Source organism: Patagioenas fasciata, chromosome 13 (genome assembly GCF_037038585.1).
Source record: "Patagioenas fasciata isolate bPatFas1 chromosome 13, bPatFas1.hap1, whole genome shotgun sequence".
Lineage (NCBI taxonomy): Eukaryota > Metazoa > Chordata > Aves > Columbiformes > Columbidae > Patagioenas > Patagioenas fasciata.
Genome location: NC_092532.1, coordinates 20,464,934 through 20,489,789, shown reverse-complemented (window position 1 = coordinate 20,489,789; position 24,856 = coordinate 20,464,934). Strand labels below are relative to the sequence as shown.

The 24,856-nt window shown below is 41.0% G+C and overlaps 1 long non-coding RNA gene across 8 annotated transcripts in view; it reads right to left on the bottom strand.

The window, feature by feature from the left end:
• Window positions 1-24,856, bottom strand: part of LOC139829040 (uncharacterized) — a 308,145-nt gene that overhangs the window by 95,634 nt on the left and 187,655 nt on the right. Inside the window, exon 4 of one of the 8 annotated variants that reach the window (XR_011741254.1) lies at window positions 15,230-15,310. The exons of the other annotated variants lie outside the window; for them this stretch is intronic. This is a non-coding gene — a long non-coding RNA (uncharacterized lncRNA). The remainder of the gene's footprint in view (window positions 1-15,229; window positions 15,311-24,856) is intronic. 8 annotated transcript variants of the gene reach the window in all.

The following is a 24,856-nucleotide window of genomic DNA, read 5'->3' as shown; positions in this document are numbered from 1 at the left end:
GGACAGATGAAAAGTACATATGTCAAACAATCTGAATTTAGCAAGTTTTCCACGAAATGCAAATGCCCTTAGAGGTGAAAAAGTTTTGATTAGGAGATGTATAGCACTGTGAACATGCTGGATATGCAACATTTCTCAAACTAGACTCAAAAAATACTCTGCAAACTATTTTCTGGTTAGAAATGCTCAGCAACTCTGACAAAGTGCAGTGCGGGCAGGGCACGCTGTAAGTCACTAACACTGTAATTAGCTGCTCTATAACGCAGCGTGACCACCGTCCTCAGCTGTGAGATAATGAAATAAAACATTTCTAATATTACTCTAACAAACATTAACATGGAAAGTGGATATATTAGCTTTCAAGAGAATAGAGATTTAGCCTGGCGTGGGAGCACTGTGAAAAAAACGGAAAAATCATTTCTTTTTGGTAGCAAAGAAGAGTGGTCGCGGAATGAGACGGTAAAACACACCTGAGAAATACAAATTTTTGGATGCGATTTGACAGTATTTTCCTTCAACAGCAGCCCACCTTTCTCTGCCTCTCTGTTCACACCATTGCACCCCTCGAGCTGCGTGAGAGCCAGGCTGGGGAACCGAGGAAGGTGAACGCTCCGCTCCCGCTGTCCCCCGCAGGCCCCATCCGGTGGGTGCCGGGGGTCCCGCCACACGGGGCCCAGGGGCTGCAGGATGAGCGCAAACCGCTGGTCCATCCTAGCCCTGCCGAACAGCCTGTCTGTCATTTCCCTCAGGGACAAGGGACTCAAACCACTTGAGTATTTCAACGTCAGGGGCAAGCACACTCCTGTCTCACACAGCAGGGCCTCCATGCTCTACTGTAACAGATAACAACAGGCATCCTTTTTGAATGGCACTCACACGTATGCGTAGCTGGGGATGAACATGATGGACAGCTATACACAAGTGAGGATTAGAAATTAAAAGAGTAGAAAAGACAAACTATCTGCCAGTAGCTGATAATACTGCAGGGGAGCAGTAGGAATAAAACCCTGCAGAAGAGTTGTCAACTTCCCTCTCTTCCTCTGTGGTGGGATTAGTAGAAAAGGTTACACTATACATTATCCAAGAGTCATTCTAATGATGTATCACTCAGAGGTTTTTCATAAAATTAATCTCTCAATAATAAGACATAATACAGGTTTCATGCATACTAGGTAATTAAAGAGCTTGATGAATAGATGAAAGAGTGAATGTTCTGGATCCTTAAACAAATCACAGCTTTAAATTTCATTAATTTTAAATTTACTCCAAGATCTAATTTAAAATTGGCAAAGCTTCCCTATCACGGAAACTAGAAATCACTAAATAAAACTGAATTGTGTTATTTATTGTTGTCTCAGGCCAATCAAATGCATCAACTTACAATATCGATACAATCAAAATACGACAAAAACTTTGCAATATTAAAAATAGTTTGAAAAATTGACTGTAGGTCTTAGCTGAAAATTTAAACAAGATAATCAGATACTTTCTCGGCCTTTTCATTTTCTATCCTGTGCCTAGGGCTACCACACTGAAAGGTCTGTAATAATTTAACCATCATCTGCTGGAGTTTCTAGGGAGGGCAAGGCAAAGAGAGGGAGTACTGCTTCTATTGATTCGATCTAGCTTTTAGGCAAAGAAAACCATGAAAGACATTTACTGAAGTCTGCAGAGGATACCTGAGTGTAGGCAGCACCCTGAAATACCACTACCCGAGTTAAACAGACACTGCTTAAAGCAGTTCTTCAAGGTTTGAAACTGCAATCAGAGTAAAAACTGTAAAAGGCAAATTGGGAAAACCACAAGAGAACAACAACGGCTCCTAAGTGGGAAAATAGTGACTTAAAATATCTCTTTCACTACGAAATCAGGAAAAAACACTTCATCAGTGATTACAAAGTAATCTCAGGGCGCAGTGTGACAATTAACTGCCTGGGGCACATCTCCTGGTTTGGTACCTCAGGCAGCTGTGTTGATCAACAGCCCAACGGCCCCGAATGGTGCGATCCTGGCTGTCCCAGCACCCGTCTCACCCCGGCGCCAGCCCCGCTGCCACCAGCAGCTCGCTCAGTCAACACAGAACTTCCTCTGCTGCCCAGCTCGTTTTCGGGTGCTTCGGTGAGCTGGGAGGGCAAGGAGCGCCTTGTTCAGCAGCAGCGGGCTTGGCAACGTTCGCTACCCCACTCGATTAACCCCCCCCATCCTGCCACACACACGCACAACCCCATGGACACCGGGGCCATTTTTGCTCTTACTGAGGGCACATCATTCAATTAAGATCTAGCTGCAAACAAATTAAGTGCAGTCCTGTTTTTCTGAAATACAGGAGTGGTTGCACTGGTGGTTTTTGGAATTCAAGCCCAATAATCTTCATTATGTGTGTTCCTTTTGCCATTAGTTGATGTTTCTCCATCAGATGCCTGAAGTGAAACCCCCTACACATGTGTGCATTTAACGCAAGAGTGGGACCATGTAAACTGCCTCTATGCCGGAGTCCTGTATGTAATGCCTTTCCAGATTCCGTGCACTTCTTCCTAGGTCTATTTTCTTTATTCATTTTATTATTCTCAGATATTAGCTTTTCTTATCTTTGCTTTTCTTCAGTAGGTCACCACTGAAAGTGAACAATTTTCTTAGTCTTTTCCTTATTCTCTTTTGTAAACCCATATAATAAGATTAACTGTTTACATAACTTTCTCGCTCATACAAATACAGCAGATGAAGGGAGAAGAGCGAAGACTCTTCTCAGAAGTGGCCCCTGCTGGTAAATATTCAGCTTATAGACTTCCTATTGTTTTGCTAACAATTAGAAGCTTGACTTATCAGTTTGCTGGAGCTGCACTGAAAAAAACCCCTCTGGATTTCATCACTGATAGCATCTTTTATTCAATGACAATTCCCATACCTATTTAACAATTTCTCTAAATCGTAAGACTAAAGGAGTTTAGCAAGGAAACTTTAGCACATCACTGTGCTTTGGTGAACAGCACTGTCTGAATGCAGGTCCCAGGCCAGCAGCTGGGAAGTGTTCGTGACCCGTGCAATTTTAGATCCCAGAACTGGAATAATGCAGATTGATTTCCTAATATTAAGGATAATTCCAAACAAACATTGGGACTGCCAAAGGGATGAGAGACACTGAAAAAAAATATTTATAAACAAACAGACTGAGAATTTGTGACGCTCAAGAGATGCATAAGTGACTTCTTGCTGAAACAGCAGAAGCTGCAGGTCATCTAAGAGCACTCAGAAAATGATACGTGGGAGTTACAAAACTAAAAAGAAAAAAAAATGAGCAAAGATAGATTGAAATGCACGGTCTGCAAATCTTCAATTAAAATGTTGAAATCGGAATTCTTTTATGATTTTCATACCTGAAACACTTTAATGGGGCCTTTAAACAAGTGCTCCCTAGAGACTGATGTTGTAAGCTTGCTAAAAATCAAACAATAAAACACAGTTCTGCTTAGAGTCAGTGTCCAAACCTGGATAAAGAAGAATCAGTGTGCACCCCAATCTCTCTCCATTGCCAAAAGAGAAGTGTTACTCAGACCACTACTGCAATGTATTCACATCTGACACCAAATTACAGGGTCAGGGATTTCTGAAGAGCCAAGGTGAGCCAGGATATCTGAGGGTGACAGAAGGGAACATCCCATTACTCACAAGACACCATAAATGTTACTGTTGCATCTATTACTTGTGCTGAAATAGATGGAGTTTTCACAAGGACCATTATTCTTAGTCAAAGAATGTATTATTTCATCAAAGGAAATGAATTCCGAAAAAAACCACATCTTTAACTGGTTGATGAAATCCAATTATACGTTTTTATCCCCTCTGACCGAGTTCATGAAATTGCATGTACAATGAAGCGTCAGACCAAGACTGTACCTAGATTACTGCAGGCTGGCTTAGACTGAACCCAGACAACAACATGGTAATAATGGTAGATTGAAATAAGCAGCTGAAAAGATTTTATCTACCTTTTTATGGAAGAGCACATCTTCTTTCCTTACCTCAGTTCAGAGGCTACATTAGATCCTCACAGCTGTCCCTCAGTGCCCCAGTTGCAGTTCTACTGAAGATTGATTTTTATCATCTGAGTTTGATGAGAAGGGAAAGACCTTTGCTTTCCAATAACGAGACCTGTACCAAGCCTTTTACTTTCGCAGGCAGGTCTTCTTTAAAAAGTTTTAGCTCTGGATTATCACTTAAATAGCAGGCACCAAGGCTGTTGTTTGAGTTTGTTTTCTAGAAGTTTCTAAGCTGCATTTAAAGAGTTATATTGATTTTTAAAGGTCTCAGCCCGCCAGAGATGGCACCTATTTTGCTATGTAATGAGTTAGCAGTTACAGTCAAGAGAGGCACATAATATAGTTAATCTCCTTTCTGAAGCAGTTGTTAAATCGTTAGCCAGCATGCAGCAGTCACATGTGGATGCTTATTATTCTACTAACAAATACTGTATTTCATTCTGGTTTGCTTGGTATGAACTGTTCACAGCATATTCTTTGTCACTTAATTTCCTGTGTATATTGTGAACACTTACAAAAGCTCAGTAGGGTGCACGAGAGAAATCTAAAGAAAGAACAGAGAACATTAATCAAATTACTGTATTAGATGCTATTACGTGTCTTCAAGTTGGAACTAGTATGTACTGATTTTTACAGCTTTCTTTGTGTCACATCAGAAGATACCAAAATAACCTATTAGGTCAATTCATCCTTTTTGCTGCCCTTGTGGATCGCGGAGGGAAACGCAGGCTGTGAAAGCGAGCGTGCAAAGGGGTTACGCTCGTGGGGAAAGGAAAGGCCGGGAAGCACGACCACGGCTCTGCATCCTCCCTCCTGCTCTCTGCCCATGGGGCCCTGGGGCCCTGCTCCCCGCGCAGCTGGATGTGGGAGCACTGAGGTGCCACATGCCCCGGCTACCGAATCCCTTTCCCTCTGTTGCTTCTTCCACCTTGCATTTTGTGTTTCTGAGAGAAGGAGAGATCAGCTAGGGTAGAGCTTGGCATTCTTTTTCAGGTAGGCAAGGATTAGCAAAGCACAACCAGTTGCCACAGTAAGACCCGGGTGTTCCTTGAGAGCTTACAGACAGCCTCAAAACAGGGACTGTGTTGGAGGAAACCTATCAACAGTCCCTTCTATCCCATCAAAAGAAGAAACACATATCTGAAAGCTCCTCTGTTGGGAAAAATGATTTAGTAGATTTTATATCTTCTGCCAAATAAATTAGGCAGCTTCAAAATTTACAGTTAAATTAGGATGCAGCCAATTATTCTCTATTCACAGCCTGCTTTAATTTCTTCACTTCAGGAACTCTTGAAAAGTTTTATGCTCACTGAAAACTATTGAATGCTTTTATGCAACCAAATCCCAGCTTTCTACTTTGCATATTTGTAACAATAACTCTGCAAACATACCAGGACTTTCCCAAAATTAAGATGAAGTAGAACACTGCCAGCGCAAAGAGGTGCAAGAAAAGCACAGAGAACAAGGAAAGATTTGAATTAAGTCTTCTTAGTATATTGCAAATACAAATTCTATGTAAACGGCCTTTTGCTTGCACTGCTGTTTCCTAGAGTTCAACACTGCACTCGACTACTGGGTGCAATCCTCACAGTCAAGAAATGAACAAAACTTTCTGGTAATTACAAAACCTTTTGGAAAATAATTATGCCACAGTTTCTCTCCATATTCACCTGACCACACAACCAAACAGAATTCACCAGACAATCTGTAATGCCTATGGGAAGCACAGGACAAAGAAAACAGTAGAAAAGAGTTGAAGAAGATGGTTTAAAATAAAGAATATTAGTCAAAGAAGAGATAGCAGTAGAACATTAGAAAGAAACTCGTTGGATTTCACAGATACCAAACGACAATGCAAGGCAAAAGTGCTAGAGCCTGAGCACATGCCTTGAAAATGCCCTGATTTTCAGAAGTAATAAATACGTATTGACATCTTGACATCACCTCCATGCTCCTGGCTGAAAGTCACAACTCTTACCAAGAAGAGTACAACAAAGGCTTTTAGGAGATGCTACATTTTAAAATCTTGGCCCAAAACCCAAGTAAAGAAATGTATAATGATAGTCTCCAACCTTTGAGGTCAGAGTCCGCTTGCATGACTCTTCGTATTTCAGGAGAGTGAATATATCTATGGAAGTATCCGGCAGTTCACCCCCTTTGTGCTTAAGGGAGAGGGTTTCTCCATGGGCTGGGCTTTGTCTCCAGCTTTCCCTTCTGCAGACTCCTCAGCTCCGCTGCACCGGGACTGTGGGCAAAGTTACAGGGAATTTTCTCTTCCATGGGTCAAAAGCAACTGGGTTTGCATTGCACCGGTTGGATGCATTTAGCAAAAGGTGTGAAGAGCAATGATACCAAGTAATTGATTAAATTAATTATTCAAATTAAAGGCAGGTGTGTCTGTAAACCAGATGGAATAGGAGAGTTTATCCATCACTGAGGAATTTGTAACTTTGAATTCAGTCACTGAAAGAATTGGCAATGAATAATTTCAACTGACAAGTATAATGCTTTCCGTCAACAAGTTATTGGCAAACAGGCTATAAATTTCATTAATTTGTTCATTACTTGTGTTCCTTTAACAATTACCCTGTCTAAATAAATTTAAACTTATAATTCATTGCTAAGAATGCTTTTTTGTTTATTACATGTTACTGAAGTGGAAAAATTATATTGCACTATATATTATTATGTTATTATCATTATAATTGCATGTATAATAATATGATATGAATAATAATGATAATGGTAATGATGGTGATAATAATAATAATAATATTGATTCTATTAAATTATATATAGAGCGATATATTATATCTTCCTTTGTAACTACTCCTACATTTATACAGTCCTAAAACTACATTCAGCCCTCTGAAGGCAACTGCAAGGCTGATGTGGCTCCTGGTGAAAATGAGTTTGACGCCCCTAACTTACAGTTACGGTCTCTGCCTTGTACAGATGCCCTATAATCATGACTAAGATCAAAACGCTACTCATTGGTACATAATTTTGAATATACACTATTTATTTTTTGTAGGTTCCTTTGTGGGACAAAAGGTTTAGATTCTCAACTTGAAAGCCTGCAGAGGATGAACCTGTTTTGTTGCTGTGCAACGTAATGTCAGTCCCACATGAGGGCTCACTGCAATGATTGTCACAACAAAGGTAAGGTGATCATTCCTTCCTGCTTGTAACTGCCTTCATGCAGTTATTCACAAGAGCAAACCTTTCTTTGTCAACGATTTACCCCTCCAAAAAATCTAGGTTGGATTTTGCAGTGGAGCTGAAATGAACCACACACTCAGGTTTCCCTGAGGTTGGCAGAGCCCCTTCCCTGTGCTGTTTGTAAATCCCAGCGCTATCAGTCAAGTCTACAAAAGCCACCTGCAGAAGAAACATGAGATAAGCAATAAGAGCAGCACGTCAGGAAAGGAAACAACTAAATCTGCTCAACGCTCAGCTCCTGAGCAGATCCCACCACAGGCCTAAGGTACTTATGGAAGGTAAGAGACAGGTTGCAGAAGCATTAGGTGAGGACAAACACGGGGAAAGACATGGTCTGTGGATTTATTCTTATCTGTTGCATTGAAATTATAATAGTTTCTATTTCACTGCAAACTTTTGAAATGACACATTACCACACTGCCACAGTTAGAAAGAAAACCACCTTCTGGCCCTTGAACAGTTAGAAGGATGACAGAACCCTATAGAGCACTTTTTTGAGAATGGGGAAGGGGCTGGGGGGAGGAAAAAGTGCCAAAGAAATGTGAAAGCACCCAAGCCCCTATTTTTAAGAACAAATGATGAACTCTGAAAGGTTATAATGATTCCTCTTGGTCTACTGTACCACAAAACCTGAGGGACCTTCACTCATGGTTTACGGTGCGTACTCAACTGATATAGTCAAGTCACTGGGTACTTATGTTTATGCAGCCCATAAAATATATTCCTTAAGTGTATCCCAAAACAAATCTCTTAGTATAACATTTCTAAAATAAATATTCTGTTGTTCTGAATGCAAAGAATTTATTTTGTAGTCTCATTGGCACATAATGGACGAAGAGTTTATTATCCTGGACTCTGGTCCCCTCAGGGAAAGCACTTTCCACACTGTTCTTAACCTTTCCAAAAGAAATACAATTGCACTTGTTGTAAACTACAGCATTATGTGACAGCACTGAATGAAACCATAATTCTGTTTACTAGATATTACTTACGCTGTGGAAACAAGAGAATTGTGATTTCTAGAGGGACTATGAGGATCACAAACCAGGCATTTACCTGGACATTTTTATTATATTTTATTAGTCCTTATCAAATCAAAGCTGCAGATAGGAAAATAAGATAATGTTTTTATGTCTTCTCTCAATACTAAATTTTATGATTAGATATTACACTGTAAGACATGTTGATACACACTTGGCCATTGGGATATAATATATACGGTATATAGTCAGAGCTACAGGTAATAAGCTGCTAACCTCATGAGAAGTTTTACTAAAATGGGTCATTTATTTTTTTTAGTATACAGTGAACGCAAACAATCAGCTTTAGCCATTAGAAGTAATGTTTACAGCTTTTTATTTCGGACCTCTGCCTGTCTGATGCTTTGGGGCAGGAAAATTGTATTTGGCTTAAAACTCTGTAAGTAGCAAATACGCTTTTCACCTGCCTTTATTTGACAAATTATACTAATTATGATATTTTAATGCTTCTTGCTTATATCTTGAATGAGACAATATTGACGGGAGCACATGGTGCTGGGTACCAAATCCTCTATCAGACCAAATGGTGAAGCACAGGGTGTGTTGAGAGGGTGAAGATGAAGCTATGGCACCAGCAGGAGGAATGGAGAAGAGCACAGATGCTCACGGATTGCACCACATTAAAAGGATGGGTGAGCAAACCACGTCTCACCAAGTGCAAAAGGCAGCCAGGTATTTAAACACATCTCAGGGCGCATCCTAAACCCTCAGCTCTGCTGGGTACAGCTGTTAAAGATGGAGATCATCCAACCAAGGATCAGGTGTCCTGAGATCAACTAGGAACTGAGTGACAAGACATTAATTCCTCTAAGAGACAGAGAGAAGCAGAATTGGACACACGTCCAACTGAGGGGACACACGTCCCCTCTGAACAATCGGCTACACCACTGTGACACATTTTGGACACACGTCCAACTGAGGGGACACACGTCCCCTCTGAACAATCGGCTACACCACTGTGACACGTTTTCACTGCAATTCCAACCTTCTCCTACATTGTACCTGGCAGCCTTTGTTGGGGAATTTATTTGTTGTATAATGAAGATGAATTTACCTCAATGGCAGATAATGTTTTGCCTTGCCTTTTTATTATTTATTTGTCAAATGGAGACATACGATAATAATAAATGGCAAAAAAACCCATGTTAATTGTTGAAATAAATGGGATGTATAATACATCAGGTAATGGTAATTAATTATATGGCTGATATAAATAATGTCAGTTATTCATTACTACTCTCAAACACTCACAATTATCCATACTTAAAAATACTGGTAATCATATAAGTAGGCTTAACGAATTATAATAACAATGGATTCTAACTGTGAAAAAGGTAAATAGGCAAACTCTAAACCTAGTTAAAGGAATAGGCTTATTTCAGAGTCTGACGGGCAGACATTAAAGTCACTTATTTTTGTGCTAGTTTACATAGTCCATTTGCAGCACAGTAACTGGTGAAGATTTTAATTGACTATTAAAACTAGCCAACAGCTTTAATAGACTGTTCATTTTATTATTTCCAAGGTTCACCACACAGCTTCATCCTTTCTTCATCTACTTCTGAACTTTCCCTGAAGCTTATATTTTTAAATATGAAAACTAGAGATACTCAGATATGCTATAAAAATAATATGAAAATGTAAAGTAATCTGATTATAACATTTTACCATAAGATCCAGTTCAATCCTCCACATTATCTTTAAGGCTTTAGTTTTATTCATGAGATATATCATACTACATACAGCTTATTTTCTAGATTAACTATGGCAGCACGGTATACTTAATTTTTAATTATATTTCTGCTGCTGATACATGGATTGGTGTTTAAAATGTGTACTTTGTCTCTTTAAAATGTTTTATCATTTGGACACAGCTAATAAAGTTATTGGAACTAAGCTACTATTAAAAAAGATCACTTTGCCATACAAACGGATCCTATTCCTAAATCACTGATTTAGGCAAAATTCCTGTGGGAAGACTGGAACCAAAAGCTCTATTTTTAAATACTCCAAATATTACATGTCAGAAAAGCCTAGAAACAAAGTCAAAGCAAAAGTTTACATAATGGAGTAGAATAGCCCCTTGCTAGGGACATGAAATATTTAGTGCCAAAGTAGTTAAGACATCATAATTACATACCTATAGCATATGCCACTTCAGCAATGATCCCATTTGATAATGAAAAAGTAACAGCAAGTGTATATTTTTCACTGCAATTGGCTTGATGGGAGGGGGGTTATAAGCAAACTGCTTGTTTAAGTCAGGCATTGTGCCTTTCCAAATCCGTATGCAAATTCATGCACCAGGGAGCAAGAGCGCGTGTCCAGTGCCAGACTTCCCGCTTTGGCATCTAAGTCTTCACTGCTCCTGTTTGAAAAAACCATGTATAAAATATTAAATTCTCTGAAAACATCATTTTAATTGCTCTTGAAAGACATATCCAGCTATTAAATGATCCAGGGTTAACCGAAGGGCTACTGCTATAAAACCATTTAAATAGACCACGGTGATTTTATCAAATTTCACAGCTGTTCCTGCAGCAAATGCAGTTTCTCAGAACACAAGATTTCTAGTTAATCTGTTAACAGTAATTTTGGAGAAAATCTGCATCAAAGGAGAGATTGTTACACAGGAACTGCCTGACTGGATCTGACCCGCACTCAGCCCCGTCCAGAAACCTGTCTGCAGGATGAGCCAGCACCAGATGTGCCCATGAAAAGAAATATATAAATACATTATACACAAATATAATTTGGCCTACAAAACGTCGCTTTGCTTAATCAGAGTCATGGAGGCTTTCTTTTTCTTCGGTGTACTTTGGTTAGCATGGCATCATGTAAAATTCTTGTTACTCATATAGAAATAATCATACTTAAAAGCTGAGTTTCTTGGCTCAAACAATGAAGGAAGCCATAGTTTGATAAGCACTGTTTGAAGATGTATCTTGCTTTATTAATTCAAGAGTTTTCATATTTCTATTCTATTGCTCTTTTATTAGGTGATAATTTCTCTGAATGTTTGACTATTTTATACACTTTTATCTTGCTCCCCTTATTCTTCATCCTTGTGCAGTGAGCAGTCTCAGTCGCTTCACTTTCTCTCCACATGAGAGACTGTTTCTATGTCTGATCTGATTCTCAGCACTCATAACTTCCAGCTGAGGTAAACCACACAACACTTCCTCAGGTAACCCATGCCAAGACAACAATAAAGACAGGACCATTCATTTTAGTGTTAGAACCACAGCTGAGCTAAACCACAGTTTAGCTGCATCTCAGATGCTGTATTTATGCTGTCTGATGGACTGAACCCAGAGGAGAGCACAGATCTCCCAGCCAAAACCATGTGGAACTGGCTTGTGTCCACACTCCTCTGGGGTGGTCTGACCAAACTCATTTTGCACGGTACTTGGCTATGGTATCCTTCAGGTCTCAGACAATGAGCTCAGTCCTGTATCCATGACATACAACAACAACTATTATTATTACTATTATTATTATTGTCATTATTTTAGCTTTTCCAGCTCAGTGTCCTCAAGATAAAGAAGGCAGCTGGGCTGAAGCTCCCAAGAGCTTTATTTTCCTAGCTTGCTCTTGGGATGTATGCCAGGAATGAAGGACTTTGGATGGAAGGCCTGTTGAAATGCTGTTGATGAATTACCTGGGTCAGAAGGAGGCAAAGCTTCTTCACTGTTGTCCACCTGCCTGGAGTAGGACCTTGGATCCAAAAATGTTGTGAAAAGTGTGCGAGTTTCATTCTGAGGTTTTGCTTTATTCCAGAAGGAGGCCTATTCACAATGTGGAAATGACCGCTCACAGAAAACAGGGAGTAACCAAACCAAAGTAGAGATAAACCTTCAGATTTCTAATCCTTAAACTGAACTCTGATGCCAAATGCAATTACATTTGGATGATTGATCTACTGATAATAAAGGAAAATAATAAACAGCACCACATCAACAATTGTTGGCTTTATAAGCCTGCAGACCTAGCAGAAATTATCAGTGAACTTGGTTCATGGGGTTTATATTCCCAAGTCCCATATCTCACTCCAATTATAATAAAAACAACAGGTCTAATCGCTACAGTAAAAAAGCAAACAAAGCATTAGACCACACTGACCCTATTCCTAACTCTGCAGGCATAGAGAACACAACAATAAATTGAGCTTGCAGAGCTTTTATACTTTCAAACACTAATTGTAACAGCCCATCTGATTTCAGCCCTATTGAGCCCTCATCCTCCATCTATCTGTGAAAGCTTTAGGATCCAGCAGTAAAAGGGGTTCCTGAAACTACCTCAGAAATAGGTAACATAAAGCAAAGTCCTTACTGGATTCTTCTGGGTCCTTAAAACTATAGAAAGCGCAGGTGTCTTCATGCTTTATTTTCCGCTCTATGTTCTCGCTTACAGTGAGAATGGCCATACATTTCTAGATAATGCAAATAATTTCAAATACTTCTGCTTACAACTACACATGAAAGCTCTTACTGAGTTTGAAAGGTCTCTGGAATGCTACCCAGAGCATAATTTTGTCCTTTACATATGTGCTTCAGGAAGTCGGGCTGCATTTGGAGACAGTGAGAAAAACTGCAAACTTCCATATTTTTTTAATTATTTGACATAATAAGATTATCCTTCATATTATTAAGACTGTGAAGCTGAAAGTAGCTTGTACTCCAGCAGCTCAATGAGCCTTCTCACAGAAGTTCAACCTACAAAAGCCACCCAACACACGAAAAGTCCTCTAGCCTAATGTCAGGTAAAACATCTCTTCCTCTTGTTATCTTCCTAGGTCATGATGGTCCACCACAGAGTTCCTTTTGTTCTTACCTAAGCTAAGTATTTTTGACTATGAACAAATCTGAAGTGTAGAAGTACAGCTCAGGCTAGTAAGCATGCACATTTGTGTTAATAAGCATGCATCTGACACTGGAAAACTTTGCAGGTAAGTTACATGTAAAATAGGAAAGTAATGCAAGACATGCTTTTGATTTCTGAAACATGAAATGAGGCGCTGATTTTTTTCCCCTTTATCCTGCTGGTGTTTGGCCGCTTCCTATCACACAGCCATATGCTCAGCAAACTCATAGACAGGTCAGCAATTAGACCGGTGTATGCAACGAGCTGTGCAACAAGTTTTATAGATGAAAAAGCAAAACTAAAGATCTGCATTTCCTGACTGCTTACAGACAAGCGATCCCACCGGTGAGACTTCTGATGAGCAAAGCAATTGCTTGGGTAATTATGATTCTAGTTACCCAGACCTTACCCATGTTCTGCTAAAGAAGCCTCTGCCTTTCCAGACAAGCTGCTGTCTGGTCTTCTATGAACCCAAAAGGTTATGTCTGAACTCCTAAGTGGAGATTACAGTAGGCATGATGTCAAAACCTTCTACCAAATCACTGTATAAACTGGATGTTTCAGATTCCTGAGCTGTCACTGGTTTATACTGCTTGCTCCAAACTCTTGAATATTTCTTCTTGCTGTGCATGATAATGCCAAAAGCCACGGTGACAAGAAATAAATTTCGAACAAAGGCTAAACAACATAAACGCTTCTACTTTACAGATGGCAGTCAGAACTCAGCAGATGGTGAAAGAAATCCCACAGGATGTTCTTCTCTCCCTTCTCTCTCCCCACCCTCCCCCATATCTATATGAGTGCATGTGTATGCACACAAAACAGCGAAGTGTCCCGATGAAATACTCAAAAGGCTGTCACAGAAGAGGTACCTATCCTTTGAGCAATATCTCACTGCCCATTTTTAGGACAGAAAATATCCAGCCAGGGTTGGGTACCAGAGAGGGAATCAGGAAGCACGTGTCTGGTCACGGGTTTGCCACTAACCTGCAATCTGTCTTTGGACAGGCACCGCTTTGTTCCTTTTTCTTACCCTCCCGTGCTCTGTCCTCTTTATTTTTATTCTAAGATCCTCAGGGAGGAGACTCGTTCTGTCTCTGATAGAAGCCTTAAAACCACCTGTACCATGCTGGTGCATTTCAAGCCAGCCCCGGTTTCACAGAAAGTGTTAGAGAGACAGCACACTCCACAGTATTGTCTGCATTTCACAGAACTGATATGCTTGATGGAGGGAAAAATATGGGCAAGGATAAACCATAGAGAATCTGCGATGCTCTTTTCGCACCAGGTCCTTTAAAAGGGCAGGGAATAAATTAAACCAGCAGAGAGCCATTCCAACAGGTGTGATTGTTTCCAGTTCCCTTGGTCTTGCGGTAGCTCCTGCATGGAGCACTGCACTGTTCCATAGAGTTAAGGATCACTTTGCATTTGCATCTTGAGATTTTCACTATATTACACTTAAATACACAAATGTATCCCAAAACACGATATATGAACCCTTTATACCACCAAAGTCCTACCCGTTGTAGAAACGTCACTCGTGGGAAGCACCAGTGGCTCAGTGGTCCACAGCAGCACCAGCTCCAAGCAAAGAAATCCATGCTCACCTGAAACCGCAGGTGGGATTTCCAGTAGACAGAATTGAGAAATCCAGGCCAGAGTTCAGTTTTGGTGCTTACCAAAATCAAATTCTGGCCTGCATTTTTCGACTAGCCTTTTATTTCTGAAAGAAAACCCCGAGCGTCTTTACTGCACACAAATAACCAGAAATTCTCTTTTACCTGTAGTACATAAGAACCCTCCTAAATGCAGCATATCATTACATGTCACAGTATTGTTTAATATTTACACAACCATATCATGCACTGACCCACCAGCCAAACTCTCCATAACACTAAATGCCCTGGCAGCTTACTCTCCTGGAACAAACTGACTCATTTGAACTCGTCATTATGATCACAGCGCAGCTCCATGTTGCTTCTGCACAAGACCCGAGACAGCACTCATCTGTACAGCACTGCACGTCCTCCAAAAACACAATGCACTCACACAGTGCCTCTCCCTCACCTTCAAGGGGGTGTGCTGTAGCTTGCTTTAATTCTTCAGCCTCTGATTTAGACAGTTTCTCTGGTATATCTTCGCGCAGACCTGTGTAGAGAGTGAGTTGTACATATAGGTACAAAGGGCTACACAAACTTTCGCTTCTGCAAATGGGAACTTGCTTCTTTGGGCAGGCAGATCCAGTGCGGCACTAGGACGTCATGGACATAATGGTCAGACACACAAGACAGTCAAGTGGTACGTATCAATATTTTTAAAGATGCCAGTAAAATCTGAAGTTGGTCACATAGTCTGAATGGACTACAGCAAAGGGAGCAGAGGGACAAGTTTAGCTGTTCTCAAATTACTGAATCACTGAACAGATGGGCTGGTTTGATATAAACCTACTATAGCCCTTCCAAAATAAGGAGTATCAGACATATGCACAGAAAATTGTACACATAAAAGTGTACTCAGCTATCTTGACGCTTACAATTTTGGCAACTCACAGACAAATCTGTTGTTTAACCAGAAAGTAAAGTGCTCCCCCCCCCTTCCGCCCCTTGCTTTCATGGCAACCTGGTTGTCCACAGCAATGATGGTTTCAGGCAGAAGAAAGTTGTTATGTATTTACACGATGCTGAGCACAGTATGTTGCAGGCTGAGGACACATGCCAAGCACTTCACACCGTCTACCTCCCCGACTCAGTGCTTCCAATGACTCTACACATAGTCCTCCACTCGAAGGTAAACTAGAGAAGGGCTGTTTGCAACAGTGCCCATTAGGTCTAGAAACTGTTCTGCAGCAGGACTAGGTGTACAAAACAAGTGGAAGCTGAGACTACACCTTGCTGAATACAAGAGGATCTGCCCTGAAACTGGAGATTTATTCTCGGGAAAGAGTATTTAGGAATGGCCTGGCTTTGGCTCTGAGGTTTTCCTTCCTCACATTTCCAATCAGGCCTTCTTCCAGCAATCACACCAGACAGGTTGGCTGTTACTTCCCACTCCAAGATCTGTATCAGTCATAAAAATTTAGCCAAGCGGGTGAGATTTTTAGAAGTGACAGATATCTACAGGCTGTGATGCTTGATCAGTTAGTTAGTCAGTTCCACGACAAATGGTGCATTTAAAACACTGTAATACAGACAGCTAAACTTCCCAGGTACCCTGTGGTCCATGAACATAGCACTCCGGAGCTGGGTATACAACCCTGATCTGATCAGGATCTTCCTTTAAATAGAAATTCGGGCCATGCCAGTTCTGGGTCATGGAGCCCAGTGAACACAAGCAGCTGTTGCTGGCGTTCGTCCCCCTCCTCTCTGCCAGCCCCAGGCAATGCAAAGGCAGCCAGGATAAGGAAAAATGCTGCGGAGCCAAAGCTGTGGAGCAGGAAGGAGACAAGAGGGAGCAAGGAGGATGAGAACACAGCTGGAAGTGGGACATACCAGAGACCCTCACTGCTGATCAGACCAGGAATCAACGGATAGATGCAGAGCAACATTAGAGGCACCAGTGGAAATGGAAGAAATAAACACTGGGTACTACTTAATTAAAGATTGTATTGTTTGGATATAGGAGGGACTCAAACTGTACAGGGGTTCAGACTGTACAGGAAACCACATTATTATGGATGTGGGTGTGAACTACAGCTGTCTAAAGTATATGAATGCTGACAATGTTTGGAATTTGAAACTCATAGACAAATGAGTTGTACTCAGAGCTCAAATCCAGGCGGTTTATTTGTGCTCATTTCTAGTTAAAACACTCTGAGCTGAGGTCACACAGTTCCAAGGAATAAGGGCAGTTTCTAAGTCAAACCACCGCAGTATTAGTGACAGCTACGTCTTTCTGTAAGGAGCCTTTTTATTTTTCCTGCCACAAAGGAAACAAGTATGGATGCTTATGAGCCTGGTGAACAACTTACATTAAACCTCTGTTGCAAAAGGCTATGCTGGCTCCAACACGTCGTTTCAGGAAGAATCCTATCCAAATAAGAAGCTTGTATCTCAGAAAAGATCTTACAGTACTCTACATTAATTAAAGATAAGGTGATATCATTACAGAGATAGACATTGTTATCTTCCCCCCTAATGTTATCAAGGTTGCTTTTATGCCTACACACGAACACTTCCAGACAAAGAGATTTTTGAAAACCTCCCATTGTGTTTGAAAGCAGCTGCTAAATGGAATTACAAAGTTTCACAGGGAAGCATATTTTTGAGTCTGATCGCAGCTCACTGAAGTCAGAGAGAAGGCATGGAAAATCATACTTAACTCTCTCTACTCTGGAAAGCTTTCTTTTTTTTTAGCAATGTATATTATTGTATGTATAATGTATAATATTAAATGCACAATTAGTTTATTTCATTTTGTTCACTGTTAAATAAACGTCCAAAGGAGACACTTTCAAGAATCTACCTGGGTTAAGCTTCACAATAAACAATTACTTGGGTAAGGGAGGAGGAAAAAAGGCTGTGAAGGTTTCAGTTGCTGCCAACATTTCAAAATACACAGTGCTGAAATCACTGAGAACTCAGGATGCATTTTTTTCTCCAGCGCAAAACTCAAGCAATGACTTTTTGTAAGTGTCACTTGACTTCAGTCAGTACCAGTGTGTGAAGATGCAATCTACCTATACTTCAAATGAGAAGTTTACATACAACAGCGATGACTTTCCTAACTTGTTGGTGTTGGCTTAGCTGAACTCCTGTTAGAATTATTTTTACCGACACCTAATGCATAGTCAAGCTCAATACATGCAGCAAGACCCTGACTCGTGCCTCTGCATGCACGTGTTCTGCTGAGGTTCATATAGGGGAAAACACCACAGAACAGAGCAATGAATCCTCCCCGAAATGGGGAGCTCAACCCTGTCAAGAGATGGAATTGTAGAAAAGAAACCAGTGGTAAAACCAGATGGTGTTTATGCTGAACTTTGTATATTTACAAATGAATTCAGTTTTGCCTTATTGTTTTTCAGTTCTTTTACGACAAAGAAGAAATATAAGTCCATAGCTGTATAGTCAGTACCCAGCAAGAAAGAATCTCTACACGTGTCTTCATTCAGTTAACGAAGGTTTAGAGCTATCGTTTGAACAGTTATGTTAAGTCTACGAGAGCAGTAACAATTGACTAAGCCACTTTTTCTCGCAAAACTCAAAATCTGTGTTTTCCCCTACAGTTCAGACAGACTCTTAGGTGATGCACAACAGACCCTTTGGGTTTTTTCCCTCTTTCGGCATTAAGGCAAGCAGCTGCCATACAACCCTACCTTCCTGCCTCCAGGGCTTGAGGGAAATCCTAAGGAAAAAGTACTGCCTAATTTCCAGATGTAACTCCCGAGCATCCTTTTGTTTGGCGAACTCCAATCGTAAGTTTGAGTTAGTTCGTGCCAATCCAGGTTCACAAGTAGGCTGGGAAAAAGAAAGATCATAACAAGAGGAGCCATACGTTGGGAGATATGTTACCATGGTTGCTACAGCATGTTCCCAGATCAAAGTGATCCCTTGCTCTCAGAATGCCTTGAGAGTGAAAGCCCTTGTACAAGGTAACGACAAACAAGCTTCATTTAAGTCTATGGAAACACGTAAAGTGGCACAGAGGCATCAGTACCAGGAGCTGTACTGCGCTCAGATATAAACCAGGCTCTGGGCTGGATGAGCTACCGTAATTCCAAAATACAAAATTCCTTCCTGTTTGATTTTCAGAAACACACGGCCTGTATCAGCTGACACGTTTCCAAACTGATTCTGCTGAAGACTTAGTGAAGGCTTCCAAATAGCACAAGTTTGGCAAAATCCTAAAAACTTCAAACAAAGCACTTTATGAGAAGGGTCAAACAACCATAGCAGAAGTGCCGCTGGCCTCAGCTGAAGTTCTGCTGCATGCCTGGCTGAGGAAGAATTCAAGGCTAAAATTTAAAATGCAAGGTGAAAAACAGCTGAAATTATCATCTTTCCTTTTGGAACTGCAGGCAGGTTTTTGACACTCAGGTGCTTTGAAAGGCAGTAAGGCATTGAGAGTTTTTTCCAACAGTATGTGAAGACCTAATTGCCAAGAAAAAACACCCAGGCACTACTGAAACTCCTCAGAGACACCTATTTCTACCTCTGGCCTGAAAATCTGGCTTTTATGGATTCCATCATCCTGCGAAAAAAGGAGCCACGAGCAAGTGTTAACAACCTGAATCTTCGGTATATCAAAATAATTTGTATGATACTTAATACCATAACACCAGTTTGTGTGCCAACCTATGCTGCAAGTGCATGTGGGTGGATCCCAGCAGCATGGAACGTAACCCTGAAACCTTTTTAGTGAGATGAAATTAAAAGACAGACCAGAAAGCTACTGTAGAGTAGCTGAAAGAGACACGGATTATGTTTCAACAACCTTCTCGAGATGCGCTCCTTACTTGGAGTCATTTAACCGTGTTTGCATCCACAAAGAATCTGAAGCAGAAATTATTCTGTGCACAGAGGCCAAGAGCTGACTCTGTTCACCCATGGAGCTGGTGAGCCCTTGTTTGCGCTCTCCATCTCTTTTCTAGGATTTTTAAAAATGGAAGAGTCAGAAAGGTTAAAACTACTTTTTGAAGCAGTAAGTTCTTCACAATCTCTTTGGAAACCAAAAGAAAATTGTTACAAGTGTTCTATTATTTCTTACATTGAACTCTAAAAACAAAGTGTAGAACTGTCTTTTGGCAAATTTAGGTCTGGCTTATGGGAAAATTCTTCTATCACCATATCAGCTGTATCAGTTTCAGAGCCACACGCAGGGTCAGCACAGCACTAATGACCAGGAGTGCCTCCTGTCAGCAGCCCCTGCTCACCTTTCCCTACCAAAGCAGCTACAGCGACGTGCGTCTTTCTATCAGGATGAGTACACACACTAATGGCAGACGGCAGGTAGGAAATGCACCGAGGGAAAGAGAGGACTGCTGTCTGCAATGCTACATTACCAGTAAAGCTTAAGAGAGAAATCCTTTCCTATAGCAAACACATCTACAGCATCCTCTCCTAATATCCTTTTAACAGCATTTGGTTAGGGAAGACCAATGCAGGCATCAGAAGCCGAACTGGAGCGGAGCAAGCCTGCAGAACTAAAGAAAATGGGTGATATTGGCACTATTCATCTCCTCCCTTTCACCTCTGAAAGCTTTGGGAAGGAAGCCTCTAGTTCCCCTGTGATCAGCCCCATACTCTGAGCTGCATCCCTTCTCCAAAACTACAATACTCCCCCTGCAGCCAGGTCATGGATGTCCGCAAGAGGTGGCAGGAGCCCAAACCCCGCATGCATAGAGAGGTAGATGTGTGCTCCACTTCCAATGGCGAGAGCACCATCAGCACCATCAGCATCAGAACTGCGGGCAGACCTGACCAGGGGGCCCTGCTCTCCCCCTCCTCAGCCAGCGGGAGCCGGGCTGACTGCAGGGACGCAGGGAAGGGAGGCGATGGGCACCAGCTGGCCCGCTGTTCTTCGGTGATTAAAGGTTTTCACGTGTCCAGAGCAAGTTCCAGCTATCGGTTGTTTTCCTCTGCATGGCTTCACTGCTGTTTTCTGTGCTTAAAACATTTAGTCACATATTTTGAGAAGCTCATCTGTAGAAAAGGCAAATGCGTCAGATACAGTGATTCTGATTTTCTGACAACTGACTTCTGAAAACAGTACATTTATTCAATGAGCTTAAGCATAGCAGTCCCAGTTGTTGACTCTCCTCATGAAAATATTGATTCTAAGCTCCCTAGCTTATAATGTTTTGATCCACATTCTGGGCCTATTGATTTACCTTTGATACTTCAATCAAACTGGTTTTTATATCAACAGCAAATGCATTTGGTCTCTGCAAAATAATTAGATTAATCACAGGAGGATCTACGAAAGCCTCCTTTTGATTGATTATCTTTATGCTCTCCTGGGGAAAACAGGTAAATTTGAAAATGTAAAAAAAGGCAGTTGTTAGCCTTTTCCTTCTAGCATCTTTGAAATGGTTTAGGTCCCGGTTTTCCCTTTATGATATCAGGTTTTTATAAGATTGCAGGCCTGCAATGTGCTTAGTTATGATTTCCTCAGTGGCTGACATTTTGCAACGCATAATGATGTAGCCAATCTGAGCAGAACTATCATTACACAATTTATTGTTCCCCAAAGCATTATTTGTTATAGAGACTATAAGGCCTTGGAGTTATATTTTACAGAATTTTTATTAGGATTATTTCAAACTCCAAGGAAATTAATCTCTTCCTTCCACACCTCCTGCTCCAAGATTTCCATTTTGAAAAGCAGAGAAACAGCATTCAAGCACCAAAGAGGTCGGGCAGTAGGTACTTCTCCTGAAATCATCAGTACTCCTTGCATTACAAAGCAACTGACTCCAGGATTTTATTTTTACAGGCAAAAATTCTCCTTTAATCTGTACCACAGAAACACCAGTGTTGCCAATGGGAGTTCTGCGCAAGTGCTGAGCCCAGCTGCAGGAAGAATGGTGAACGTAATGCCACTGTTCAAAATTGTATTGTTTTATTTGATGAATGAATTGCGAACGAAAAGAAAAAAAGAAAAAGGCACTAAAAATTTTTCCGTTCTGGAAAAAATGACTTTGTACAATAATCCTATTGTTCAATCATCACCACAGTCTCTATTGGAACCATGCCCGGAAGGACTAAACATTTTGTGCTAGAACTGTTGCGTACCTTTTCTAGGGGCCTTATGCATTAATCAATAGTTTTGATTACTCAATCCTATTATTATTCCATTTTTTGGAACAAACGGCTAGGGTTATTAATTACACCGAGAAAGTTATTTGTCTTCTAGGAGAACAAAAAGAGCTCATACTGTCACCGTCACAGAGCTGCTTAATGCGCTGTGACATGCTGAACTTCACTCAGCTTCACGCTCTTTCCCTCCCCTCTGATGGTGTCACTGAATGATAGGATCAAACCCTGGGTTACGGAGCCACAGGAGGCTTCCCTGAAGATCAAAATGCTGCTGCTGCTGATAAAGGTCACTTCTGGGAATGTATTTCTCAATTTGAGAAGGGAGCTGAGCTCCTGGAGGCGGTGCAGGGAAAACAAGGCTTGTCTGATGTTGAAAATAAGCTAGGCCAAGGGCACATTAAAAATCAGTGAACGGACGCCAAAGAAAGGATGCACATAATTGAAGAGAAGGGGGGAGAGAGGAGGGACGGAAAGGAGAAAAAGCATGAAGGAGAAACGTTGCTAATTTGGGGGGGTTGTTTTGCTTTTCATGCATACATAATGAGGGGTAATTAGCTCTCTATGTGAAGCGAATTTCTGCATCTCAGTCAAGAAACAACAAAATCTTGGAACTGCTTCTATTCTGAAAGAGTGGAGCAACATCACAGAGCAGACCAGGACTGGAGTGGGCCAGGAGAAAGCATTTCCTGTGCAATACAGTTCCGAGGAGCTGAAAGAGGCAATGACACACTAAATGTTCCTTCAAGATAAAGAGAGAACAAAGGAGTGGGGAGATTCTAGACATTTCCTTTCCATACCTGCATTTATGAAGACAGTCACTCCCCTGAAAGGGCCACCTTCTCTTACCCTGCTAATTATGTAAGGCTCTTATGATTTTTATTAGCTAAGAAAACAGTCGTTTTCTTTCACTCACAGCGAGAATTATCATACGGTTGCGTAATTCAGAGCTTACAAGTGTAAGAGAGCGTGGGAGCCACCATCTCACAGCTTGTCAGGCCTCATGCACATCCCGAGCTGGCGGCTGCGGTGTGCTCAGGATGACGCTGCACCCGCGGCTGCCGAGCATCTGACATCGCACCTTCTGGAAGAACGGCTCCGGCCTCAGGACAGCGCCAGCGTGCAAGCCAGAACGTTCAGTGCCTATCCGACGTCTACAAGCAGCACAGATCGGACACACGCGGGATGCAGCGCTGCTGAGGGAGGAGGAGGAAATGATACCACACAGAGCTTACAAACCATTAGAAGCTGCAAGTCATTTTGTGGTACCTGAATGCCAGATAACGCAAAATTCTGCTGCTATTCTGATGCTATTATGCATAAATATTCTACTTTAATCCCTTTGAGGAGATTTCCTTTTTTCTCTTTCCCAGGGATTAATTTATCCTTCTCTATACAATTCGGTGGATAGCGTTCTGTCTTCTCCAAGTGGTTTGGTATCAATATTTCCACCACCGGCTTCAGGAACCCAAGCTATCTCTTTATTCTGCTTCTCTACAGTACACAGCATAACACAAGCCCTTTACATACTTCTAAATATCAATAAAAAGATAACAGTATGGCACTTCACTTGAATTTGGGAAAGGCTTCGTTGTACAAGATGCTAAAACCAAAGTTGTCTGCTCGTTTCTGTCTGAAATAGTTCGGATTTTGTATGGATGAAGAAGCGAGGATAAATTTACAATCTGCAGTTTTCTGAAATGAACGGAGAAAAAGGAAAATTGGTGAAGAGAGTTTTTGCAGCTGCCTTGGGTGCACATCTCCAGTGTTTTAAACCAGTTTTTCCCTGCAATGTCTAAACCGACAAATTCACAGATTCCCATTACAAGTCAGAAGAAATCTCAGTAAAGAAAAATTGATTTTTATAGAGGATTGGGGGTAAACCACTTTCCTTATGCTACAACTAAAATGAATCTTAAATATTTTATGGGATAAAAAAAAAAACCTCAACAGAGTTGAAAGTAACACTAATAAGGCAGGCCCTGCTTAAACTCCAGTGAGCTCATTCAGGGGCTGGGGAGAGATGACTTTTCATTTACCTGAAATTTTCAAATAATGGGAAAAGTATTAAAACTAAAAAGCAAAGCTCAGATGCTCACAGGTTTGCAGATTACGGTGCCTTCTACCTGGAAACCACCGCTGCGACTGCTGGGTCCTAAACACCCATCTTCACTTCGAACCACCGCATTTTAAAGGCCATTAGACAAATTACTTTTCCCTGAATAGCTAATGAAACATAGCTCTGCGCATTCCTCTAATTTCACATATGTCAAAGAGAATTGAAACCACCAGCATATTTTAACGACTCTGTTTTAAAATGTCATCTTTTGATATGCAAATACTAAGCCAGAAATAATACCACTTCTTCCACTAATGCTCTGTTCCTTAAATCTAAGGAAAAGAAGGATCAAATCAATAAACAGCTTCGATTTCTACTTCTTCTGTCAAATTGCTTTTAAAAATATGCAGCTAAAATCTCATTGTTAAATATGCCAGGCCAACATATTGCTCCAATTACTGTCATATAACCTTTTTCAACATGATATCCATTATCTTATCTCTAATAGATAAATACCCACTCTTGGGAAAGGACCTGTGCATAATAAACATGAAAATTGAGTCGTTCTCTTAAGACAGCTGTCACCTGGCACAAAAAGGGGCAATCAATTGATCCAAAATAGCACTCAAGCAGATCAAATTACGGACAAATATTCTGGTTTGGTCCACAGATGTCATTTTAAAGGGTCAGTTCCTCTTCCCTGCTGTTTCTAAAAGAATCAGTTCCTAAAATGCAAGTTTACAACAAACGCCCTCCTCCAGCAGCGCCTGGCTCCACCTCCACAGGCGCTAAATCCAATGTACTGGACAAAAGCAAACCAGGCAATGTAAATCACTTGTTAAAGCCAGTGCAATCTGGACAAACAGTAGATTCATGTTCAAA